Consider the following 12,467-nt stretch of genomic DNA (forward strand, 5'->3'; position numbering starts at 1 on the left):
AATGATCCTTTGAATTTCTGTAGTATCAGTTTTAATACCTCCTCTTTTATTTCTGATTTTGTTTATTTGGATCTTCTCTCTTTTTTTCTTAGTTAGTCTGGCTAAATGTTTGCCAATTTTGTTGATCTTTCAGAGAACCACATTTTGGTTTTGCTGATTTTTTATATTGCTTTTCTATTCTCTATTTTGTTTGTCTCCATTCTTTATTCTTTCCTTCTTTCTGCTACCTTTGGGCTAGTTTCTTCTCTGCTAGTTTCTAAATGTGTAAAGTTACATTATAGATTTTTCACATTTATTCTTTTTTAATGTAGGTGTTTATAGGTATAGATTTTCCTCCGAGCATTGTTTTCACTGCATTTCATAGGTTTTGGGAGTTTGTGTCTTCATTTTAACGCATCTGAGTATTTTCTAATTTTCCTAGTGACATCTTCTTCAATCCATTGGTTGTTTAACAGTGTAATATTTATTTCCACATATTTGTGAATTTTCCAGTTTCCCTTCTGCTATTGATCTCTAATTTATTTCATGATGATTGGAGAAGATATTTTATGTTACTTCTGTCTATTAAAATATATTGAGGCTTGTTTTGTAGCAAGATAATTAGAATGTCCTAGAGAATTTTCCATGTCAACTTGAGAAGAAAATAGTGTATTCTGCTATTGGGTAGAATGTTTTATATGTATATTCATTAATTAGATCTAGTTGAATTATAGTATTATTCAAGTACTCTATTTTCCTTATTGATCTCTGCCTAGTGGTTCTATCCTTCATTGAAACTGGAGTATTGAAATCTCCAATATTTTTGTAGAACTGTCCATTTCTTCCCTTACTGCTGTTAATGTTGCTTCATATATTTTTGGGCTCTTTTGTTAGGTTGTATGTGTTTGTAATTGTTATACCTTCTGATACCACAATTTTTATCAATATATGATGTTCTTTCTTATCTTCAAGTCACCTTTATGTGATGTTAGCATAACTTACCTTATTTTTCAGCTAGTGTTTTGGCAGTTTCCTTAAATGTCTGGAGCCATAGGGAAAGCGAAAGAAAATTTTAAAATATGCTTCCCATTCTTTGCAAGTCAGCTGTGTTGGTATTCTCCTCTAGTGCTTAGCAAGACCATTTACAACTTTGTGGTAGCCTTCACTTCCTGATTGTGTGGAACCTGAAGATTATCCAGAGATGAAGTCTTAGACATTTCTCAGGCCTTTTCTGAGCCTGTGTCTGGCCTTGGGCATGTGTATGACATTCTTCATTACAAGGTAGATGCAAGAGGTTTTAAAAACACTTATTCCTTCCATTATCTCCTTTTCCATCCTTTTACTTTTCACCCTTTCAGTCTGTCTATAATTATTCTATGATGCTCCTGTCTGCTGTAGCCAGTATTTGTGCCTCTATATGCTTTCAGCAAATGCCACCTGGGAAACTGCCCCGCCCTGGGAATGCTCCAAGTGAGGCAAAACAAAGGCAAACCCTTGTGGCATTCCATCAGGGACAGTCATGCAGATTGAATGAAACCACAATTCTTTGAGATTAATGTCTGTCCTGCTCTTTCTGGCACTGGCAACCTGTATCAGGAGATGGGCTGCTGTCCTTACCATTGCTTCTGATCTGGGAACTGAAGGATATAGCAGGCAATTCAAAATGCAACAGCACTTTTTAATCTCAAAGCAGTAGCTCCTTTCCTCATGAAGCCTTTCCCTGATTGTTGTTTTTGTTGTTTTGTTTGTTTGAATTTCAAAACTTTTAGGTTTGGGGTTCATTGCTATATAGGTAAATGTGTGTCACAGGGGTTTGTTGTGCAGATTATTTTGTCACTCAGGTATTAGGCCTAGTATCCATTTTTTTTCTTTTGAGACAAGGTCTCACTCTATCACCCAGGCTGGAGTGCAGTGGTGCCATTGTTTGGTGTTGGTCATGTCAGTGTCCCTGTTCAGGCGCCAGCTGTGACAGGTATCATGTCGGGGTCACCACCTAAGACATTGATAACCACCTGCGGAGGTCTGTCCTGCAGAACCTGACTCAGCAACGGATGAATAAATGCACTGACAGACCAAGTACACTGATTTGAGTGGGCTAGGGATGGTCATCAACTGCTTTCAGAGGGTGACTTCAGCTAACCAACCACAACTCCTTGTTCCTCCTCACATTTATTCAGTATAGATTTAATAACAGAGGTTCTAGGTCAACACGCTTGTGGATAATTAACATGGTTAAAGACTGGTTTTAGGAATTATGAAAGGTTTTGGTTCTGGGGCCCAGAATAAACACCATTAATGGGTAATTCCCCTTCGACCTCCCACCGAGAGAACCATCCAGCACAAAATTTACATGAGTAAACAGAGTAGAGACAAAGGAATGTGGGGTAAACAGACTTAACTGGGGAAGCCTTTATTATCCTAATCTTCACCCTATGACTTAATGTTCTAGCATAAGAGCTGACTGTCTTCAGCCTGTTCCATAAGTTAAGAAAAACCTTTCAGCCTTCCAAAAGGTTAGAGACTATATCTTATAACCTTTCCCTAATATTACCCTTAATATTTTGCCAGCCACCTTGAGTGAATCCCAACACCATGGCAACTCACTGCAGTCTCAACCTCCCAGTCTCTGGTGGTCCTCCCACCTCAGCCTCCTTAGTAACTGGGACTAAAGGCATGTCATCACGCCCACCTAATTTTTTGTAAAGACAGTTTTGCCATGTTGGCCAGGCTGGTCTCAAACTCCTGGGCTCAAGGATCTGCCCATTTCAGCCTCTCAAAGTGCTAGGATGACAGGCATGAGCCACTGTGCCCTGCTGTTGTAAGTTTTTAACTAGATTCTCAGAGTTCTGTAAAACTTGATTCTGATGATTTTTGCCAGATCATCAGTTGCTTTTGTGGAGCCATGGAGTCCTGGAGTTCCTTACTGTATTTACCTCGAGCACTTTTTTGATTATAAATACAGGTCTCGCTTGCTTAGCCAGAGGCATTCAGAGAAGCAGATTCTGTAACATGTCTATTTTCTCTGAGAGATTTTGCTGCTTAACGTATTCAAAGTCCTCTTTGGGGTACTGAGTTGAATATAGGCTTTTTAAGAGTCAGAAGGCCTGACTTGTTACCAACAAGCTCTCTGATGATTGGACAAGGCTCTTATTTTTCTGGACACAGTTTTTCACATCTGTAAGGTGAACTGTTTGGAGTTAGTAGGATTCATCTGGGCTTGCCATTCTACAATTCTGTCACTGTTATTCATAGGAATGTGGATTTCTTAACTAGTTTAGAGGGCTAAAGGATTGTTCTAAGTTAGATAGGAAAAACTAAAGGTTTGAATAAGTTGTGAAAGGTCTGTAAAACAATTTTGTAAAAAATTTCATATGTGGATATGTGGTGTTATATCTGCAGCCTCTGTTCTGTTCCATTGGTCTATATATCTGTTTTGGTACCAGTACCATGCTGTTTTGGTTACTGTAACTTTGTAGTATAGTTTCAAGTCAGGTAGTGTGATGCCTCCAGCTTTGTTCATTTTACTTAGGATTGTCTTGGCTATATGGGCTCTTTTTTGGTTCCATATGAAGTTTAAAGTAGTTTTTTTCTAGTTCTGTGAAGAAAGTCAATGGTAGCTTGATGGAAATAACATTGAATCTATAAATTACTTTGGGCAGTATGGCCATTTTTACGATATTGATTCTTCCTAACCATGAGCATGGAATGTTTTTCCATTTGTTTGTGTCCTCTCTTATTTCCTTGAGCAGTGGTTTATAGTTCTCCTTGAAGAAGTCCTTCATGTCCTTTTAAGTTGTACTCCTAGGTATTTTAATTCTTTAATTCCTAGGTAGCAATTTTGAATGGGAGGTCACTCATGATTTGGCTCTCTATTATTGGTGTATAGGAATACTTGTGATTTTTGCACATTGGTTTTGTATCCTGAGACTTTGCTGAAGTTACTTGTCAGCTTAAGGAGTTTTTGAGCTGAGATGATGGGGTTTTCTAAATATACAATCATGTCATCTGCAAAGAAAGACAATTTGACTTCCTCTCTTCCTATTTGAATACGCTTTCTTTCTTTCTCTTGCTTGATTGCCCTGGCCAGAACTTTCAATACTATCTTGAATAGGAGTCATGAGAGAGGGCATCCTTGTCTTGTGCTGGTTTTCAAAGGGAATGCTTCCAGCTTTTGCCCATTCAGTATGATATTGGCTATGGGTTTGTCATAAATAGCTTGTATTATTTTGAGATATGTTCCATCAATACCTAGTTCATTGAGTGTTTTTAGGATGAAGGGGTGTTGAATTTTATCAAAGGCCTTTTCGGCATCTATTGAGATAATCGTGGTTTGTGTCATGGGTCCTGTTTATGTGATGAATTACGTTTATTGATTTGTGTATGTTGAAGTAGCCTTGCATCCCTGGGATGAAGCTGACTTGATTGTGGTAGATAAGCTTTTTGATGTGCTGCTGGATTCAACAAAACAAGCAATGGGGAAAAGATTCACACTGGCTCTCTAAAAATGATAATTGGTCACAGCTGGCACCAAGAGGCAGCTTCCCAGTAGATAAAAATACCTGAAATTGGTAATCTGCAGCTTTCAGGAGTTTGGTGATTGAGCTTGAGGATACACATTAAGGGACAGAATGATAGAGTATGACCTTCCAGGGGCATTCCACCAGAAAAGGAAAGAATGCCTCAAGTGAGCATGTGTACAACTTCAGTTATCACACTGCTCATGCTCACCTTTTTTTTTTTTTTTTTTTTTTTTTTTTATGAGACAGAGTTTCACTCTTGTTACCCAGGCTGGAGTGCAATGGCGCGATCTCGGCTCACTGCAACCTCCGCCTCCTGGGTTCAGGCAATTCTCCTGCCTCAGCCTCCTGAGTAGCTGGGATTACAGGCACGCGCCACCATGCCCAACTAATTTTTTGTAGTTTTTAGTGGAGACGGGGTTTCGCCATGTTGACCAGGATGGTCTCGATCTCTTGACCTCGTGATCCACCCGCCTCGGCCTTCCAAAGTGCTGGGATTACAGGCGTGAGCCACCGCGCCCGGCCCATGCTCACCTTTTAAGTGTTAGCAGGCCAATGTGCATGCGGTGACCCACCCCAAGGAAAGAATCATGGGAAAAGGAACGCAAGACTTTGGAAGTATGCCAGCATGTAAAACCCTAAATCAAAAGGTCAGTTGCCACACTTTACCTCCAAAGTGCCTGCTTAGGTCTCTTCCAAGTGTACTTTTCTTTCTTTCCTGCTCTAAAGCTTTTTATTAAACTCCCACTCCCACTATGAAATTTGCCTTGGTCTCTTTTTCTGCTTTATGCATCTCAAATTCTTTCTTCTAAGGAAGCAAGAATTGAGGTTGCTGCAAAACCGTACAGATTTGCCACCAGTAACCTGGATATTGCCACTGCTAACAAACCAAAACAAGTTCTTTCATTCTGTAACACTTAAAATTAAGGAATTTATCCTTAAGGTAATTATTTGTGCAATTCATTATAGTAAAAGTTTCTCAAGAAGCTGACAATACCAATCTACAAAATGGAACAATTTCTTTACATTATACCATCTGGTTTTAATAGTTACTTCGTTTTACCCTTCCCCAACATGGACTATCTACATGGTAACCACAGGTCTCAGAAGCAAATTTTGTTGCCCTGGCTTGATTTTTCTTTTTAACCATTTAGTTTTATCTGTGTAATTTTTCCTTTTAAAGCTACTCTTAAATAGTTTCTTTGTTTTTAAGAGCAGGGTGAACGTTTGTTTAAAAAGGCTTTAGAACAGAAAAGAAAGGAAAGTATGCTTGGAACAGACCCAAGCAGGCAACTTGAAGGACAAGTGCCTTAAATAGTTTCTTAAACAGAAAAAACTACATTTTTAAGCAAAATTGACATCCTTGTTTTTTTATAAACTTCAAGACACCTTTTATGTTTTCACTATTTTAATTTAGTAGCCCAAATTCTCAGTGAAAAAAAAAAAATCCTGAGATTACTTAACATGACTGTAAGATTTTAAACTACTGGAGAGAGTTTTGCAATTAAATTTACCAAGTTAATTTTACCAAAGATTATCAAGGTTATGTGAATTGAAAAGTATCTCAGCTAGCTTCTACCAGTCTGATAAGCATTTACTATTTTTTTAAAAAGCCAATTGATTAGCTCTTTCATATGGCTTCATAGTGAAATATCACTTCCACATGACAAATATAGATATAACAGGCATACAGAGTAAAAAGGCAGATCCAAAATATTTTTGATTAGCTTGTTTTCAGAACAAAATTACCTCCCTTACTTTAGATAATTAATAAAAAGTTACAGGAGCCAACAAAAGATGAAGGAGAGTTATCATCCAAAGCCTTTTCAAAAAAAAAAAAAGAACTGAAATTCTGAGATTATAATCTGAAGAATTTCAAGGGGACAGATTACAGAATTTAAAAATTAGGCTGGGCACAGTGGCTGAGGCTCACACCTGTAATCCCAGGAATTTGGGAGGCTAAAGTGGGTGGATCACTTGAGTTCAAGAGTTGGAGACCAGACCGGCCAACATGGTGAAGCCCCATCTCTACTAAAAATACAAAAATTAGCCAGGTGTGATAGTGGGCACCTGTAATCTCAGCTACTCAGGAGGCTGAGGCAGGAGAATTGTTTGAACCTCGGATGCGGAGGTTGGAGTGAACTGAGATCATGCCACTGTACATCAGCCTGGGTGACAGGGCAATATCCTGTGTCAAAAAATAATTAAAATTAAAAACTTCTTCCTTTATAAGTCAATAGTTTAATAAAATCTTGTTTTAACCAATTTTTGTATTATTATATTTTTTATGTCAAAGTTCAAATTTAGAAAATAATTTTCTTTAATTAAAGCCAATTAATCACATAACTTATTTTCAAATTTTATTATTGTACTTTAAGTTCCGGAGTGCATGTACAGAACGTGCATGTTTGTTACATAGGTATACATGTGCCGTGGTGGTTTGCTGTATCCATCTCCCCATCATCCACATTAGGTATTTTTCCTAATGGTATCCCTCCCCTAGCCCCCCACCCCCCAACATGCCCCAGTGTGTGATGTTCTCCTCCCTGTGTCCATGTGTTCTCACTGTACAACTCCCACTTATGAGGGAGAACATGCAGTGTTTGGTTTTCTGTATAATCTAGTCATTTTATTTTAGGACAAAAATTTACCATGCAAGATTATTTCTCATGTAAAATTACTTTCCTTTTTACCTTCCTTACCAAAAAATACCTCTTTATATATGTAACTTTTTAGATCTCTTATTTTCTGGTTCCTTTTACCTTATTTTATACATAACCTTTAAATATGATTTGAATTAGACAAAAATGTTTACCTTTTAATAAGAACACATTAAAAAGTTTTCCCATAGTTTTTAAATTGGAAATTACCCAGATACTTAATAAATATTAGTATAACATTTGATTCTAAATTATATGACAAGTTTGTTTATAAGCATTTATTCCATTACATTTACTTGATTGGTAGTTTAATCTAGATTGTTTATGAAAACTGTAGTAGTCATCACTTACAGTTAATTTCCTGTTAACCATTTTTATAATTTATGAATTTCAGGTGTTTACTTAAGTAAGAAAACTTATGTTTAAATATAAGGGTATTTCTACCAATAACTCAGGATTTAGCTGTTTTTATTAAAACAATAATAAAAGTTTTCTTTATCAAAATACCTAGGAATACAACTAACAAGGATGTGAAGGACCTATAAAAAATAAATAAATTAATTTTAAAAAAGTTTTCTTTATCAAAAACTACACAAGTAAAGATCATTCTGTTTTGTGTTGAGTTTATAGTTTTATAAACGTCATGGCAAGTTTTGACACCTTATAGTATTTTGAAGGGATAAGTATGGAAACACTTGATCAATAAATGCAAGCAAAAATATTAATTCTTATGACGTTTCTAATATTATTTTACCAATAATTTAAAGCCAGCTTATTTATTAAAGATTTTACTTAAGTCACATGAACTTGAAGAAGCATTTGACTTAAAGTTTCTATTTTTTTCTGATAAAGTATTTGATTTAAGCAGTTTTATTTTTCTTTAAGCCAATTAGAGCTCTGTTATATATTTTTAGTAGTAAAACATTATGTACATAACACATAAATACATACATCTATTTATAGATCTATAGGCATGCTGATAGAGATACATCTTACATCTTCATAAGATCTATTTTATTTCCTATTTTAGACTTCCAAATTCTTGATAACCTGTTTCATTGCCCTAGAAAGTTGTCACCTAAATAGCCCTGAATTCACATGTTAGAGGAAAGAGCTCTTAGTTGAAAAGTAAGATGAAAATTTGCAAAATAGATGAAAATTTGCATCTCAGAGCAGAGAGAAAAAGTCTGCTGTGCTAGAAGGAAATTAAAATGATTGAATTACCAAGTTAAACACAAAATTATAGAAACCTATCATAGGATTGTATAAGGAGACCAGTTTTATTTAGATAGGCAGTTCTAATTTTAGTCTCCGTCTTTTAACTGGATGTCTGAGCTCTGGGCAGAGCCCACAGTGTGGCCAATGACACAGCCCTTAGGAAATCCTAAGAACATGTGCCTGAGGTGGTAGGGGTGCCACTTGGTTTTATACATTTTAGGGAGACATGAGACTTCAAATACATTTAAGAAATACGTTGGTTCTACCCAGAAAGGCAGAACAACTTGAAGCAGGGGCTTCCAGGTTATAGGTAGATTTAAAAATTTTCTGGTTGACAATTGGTTGAGTTTATCTAAACACCTAGGATGAATAGAAACGAAATCTTTGAGTTACAAGAGGTTGTGGAGACCAAAGTTTTGTCATGCAGGCGAAGCCTCCCAGTAGCAAGTTTCCAAGAGAATAGTTTGTAAAGATTTCTTACCAGACTTAAGGTCTATGTTGATGTTAATGCCAGAGAGGTATAATGAGGCATGTCTGACCCCCATTTCCCACCATGGCCTGAAATGGTCGTTCGAGTTAAATTTTAGAGTGCCCTGGCCTAGGAGTATGTCCATTCAGATGGTTTGGCCTTTAGAATTTTATTTTTGCTTTACAACGCACAGATAGAAATAGGTCTTATTTGTAATAAGACTCCTTTTTTTCTCCTGTTTTAGACTCCTAATTTCTTGATAACCTGTTTCACTACCCTAGGCAATTGTTGGCTAGATAGCCCTAAATTTACATAGTAAAGGAACAACTCTTAAGTGAAAATCAGATAGTGAAATTTATATTTTAAAGTACAGAGAGAGAGAAAGAGAGAGAGAGAGAGAGAGGGAGTCTGTGTGTGTTAGAGAGAGATTAAAACTGGATGCCAATTCAAACAGAAAATTATAAAAATCTACCATAGGATTGTATAAGGAGACTAATGTTATTTAGATAGGTAGTTTTGAATTTAGTCTTTATCTTTTAACTGGGTCTAAGAGCTTTAGGAAGTGACTCTTGGGTCTCCAAAAAGAGAGAGGTATCATGGGACTAGGCCATGCAATGCTTTTACACTGTACTTCGTTACAAAGACATGTGACATGTCTCTAAATGTCTAAACCAAGCCCTTTCTTATTTTAAACATTCAAGAGTTGCCCCTGTTGAAATAACTATTTTAGTTAAAAAAAAAAAAAAAGGCAACACAACACAAAAGCAAGCTGTTTAAGATTGGAGAGGAACTTGTCTGTTTACACTCTTGAGTAAAACAGAGTTTGGTATGGTATGCAGAGTAAAACAAAGTTTATCATAAGGTGAAAAAGAGGTTTCTCCCCAAAAATGAGTCTGGCACGTTCTCTGTTTTCTTTAAGGAATCCCAAGCTATTAGAAATTATTCTAGGTCCCTCGTGCAGCAGAGGGTGGCAAGAGAAAGAAGAGACAGGCAGAAGTAAATGGAGAAAACGGAATTCAGTTGACTGAGAAGGATACAAAAAACCTTTTCCTCAAAAAAGAAGATCCTAGGAGAGAAAGAGAGCATAAAGGCCTTTTAAATAAATAAATAAGCAAACACACACACACACACACACACACACACACACACACACGTATATATCTTGGATATTAACTTTTAATTAATCCGATTTCTTAACCAGTGAGCTCTTAAAGAAATCCTTTTCAATCTCATTACCCTATTTTAGCTGGGACAAACTGTTGGTATTTCAAAAGTACTACAAATATCAAGCCAGAAAAGACTTGATTTACAAACCAAACTCAAGCTGTCATGGTGAAAAGAGGGCACAATCTTAGCTACTGAACTACAGCCAGAGGCAAGGGCCATTGCTCTTTGTTTGTCTTCGTGAGCAAAAAGTGGCCATCTTATGTAAACAAAGCCCCTCAAGTAGTCAAAATCTTTCTTTTTTTTTCCTTTTGCTGACCATTTTTTTCTTTTTCCTTTTTTTCTAGCTGTGGGAATTTAGTCAATGCAGAAGGCTTGATCCCTGTAATTTGGAACTTTCCTTTGGATTTGATCAAGTTTGGTAGAGTTGGTCAAACCCAATGGGGGGAAAAAACTGAAAAAACAAAAACAGTCACAAACACAAACAAATGAAAGTTAAGGAAAATAAACAAATTATCACACAGTTTACACAATTACTGAGTGCTCTAAATGTAAGGGAAAATTAAGGCCATCCTACTTGTTAATCTTAACTTCTAGTCATTAAGGATCATTTCCAAGACAAAACCCCAATTCAGCTACTTACTTAGGAATGGGCCCCAAGCTCAAGACTGCTCTCTATCAGCCTACGAGCAGGAAATATTGAAACTTGCCTCCCTTGTTGGAAGTGAGCTGAAACTTCAGAAAGTAGTTGTTTGCTCTTCATTGTCATGGAAGCAGGAAAACTCATCTTCCTTGTTGGAAGCAAGTAAAACTCCAGAAAAGGAAATGTACAGCAAAATAAACCTTAAATCTCAACCAAATTTTGGAAGATCAAGGATTCTCTGAAGGGGGTAGCTCCCAGGTCTTGGCAAATTGTCCTATCAGTTTGAGCAATAAAGATAGCCCAGGCTGGTATCAAGCACCAATAGGAGATTTGTCAAAGGTGAGGGACACCTCCACTCAGCATTCCTTACGTGCGTTGCCAATTTGTAAACAAAAAACAATCTATTTAGAAGTTTATTTGCCAAGGCTAAGGATATGCCTATTTTGCCAAGGAAACAAGTCTGTTCTCTTCTACATAGATGATTTTGAGGGCTTCAGTATTTAAAGGGGAAAGGTGGGCTGGAAGAGAAAGAAGGAGGGCATGGTCACATTACTGAATCCACATGTTGCAAGAGAAAAGGATCAGGTAGGAGAGCGGTCAATTATATTCACCTTGTGTTCACTGTAAAAGGTGAGCATAGACTGGCTACCTGTGGAGATATTTAACTTTTTATCTGTAGCTATCTGCTTAGGAACAAAAGAAAGGCAGCTTCTTGCATTATGAGCTTTATTTCATTTTCTTTTGGCTGAGTGAATTGGGGTCCCAAGTTTTAATTTTTCTTTCACAGTACTTTACAAATATTAACTCAATTATCTTCACAACAATCCTAAAAGGAAGACATTGTTATTATCTCCATTTCTCAGGTGAGGAAACTGATGCGAAGAAAGATTAGGCACCTTGCCCAGGTTCCACAGCTACTCCATAGCAGAGATTCCCACCATAAAGGTGAGTGGAGGAACAGCATCTAGCTCATACCATTGCTGTAATGAGTGAAAGAGGCAATGCATGTAGGGTGTCTAATACTGGGCATGGTGGGTATAGAACAAGAGCTCAGTAAGTAGCCAATGCTATTAATGTAATTAGTAGTAACAATATCTAAAGTTGAGTATCTGTAGAAGGAACACAGAGGTTTGTGCCAACTATAGAATTCATATAGTGAAAAATTTATAAATTTTTTGAAAATGACAACTAATTCATATACACCACTGCATGTTCAAATTTGTACAATTGACATAAATAAACATATACAATAATACAGGTTACTTCTTTATGATACTGGGAATGATGTGAAGGGAAAAGATATAATTAAAAATTTAGTTTTATAAAATTAAATATTTCAGGAATACCAGTTTCTTTTTTTTAAAGTAAAGCTCAGAAGCCAAAAGTGGGTAAAATCCTTGTCTAGATTTTCATTTAAATTTCTTCAGCTTTTTTGCTGTTGTTGCTATTGTTTAAAGAGGAAGTTTCAAAGTATTCAAAGATAAACGTTTTAGGGCCGTAAGCCAGGGGATTTGGTCCTGCTGTTAGGCAGGGCCTGGGTCTGCAAATGGGGCTTCTGAATACCCAAACCTCAGCTGCTACTGCGGAGATGTTCAGAAGGTGTCCCAGACTGCACTTCTGAACACCGGAGAATATGAGAGGGTTCAGGAAGGTGGGGATGTCTCCCTCAGAATCCTGACCCTGAGAAACACCTCATGGGGAGAGGACAAGAGTGTAGGGACATCTCCTCTATGCTCAGGTCCTTGGGACGAGGCCCTGAGCCCTGGGCCCACGGCGAGAAACAAGAAGGCGTCCCTGATGCAGCCACGATTACGAGC

Source organism: Cebus imitator, unplaced genomic scaffold (genome assembly GCF_001604975.1).
Source record: "Cebus imitator isolate Cc_AM_T3 unplaced genomic scaffold, Cebus_imitator-1.0 Scaffold867, whole genome shotgun sequence".
NCBI classification, from domain to species: domain Eukaryota; kingdom Metazoa; phylum Chordata; class Mammalia; order Primates; family Cebidae; genus Cebus; species Cebus imitator.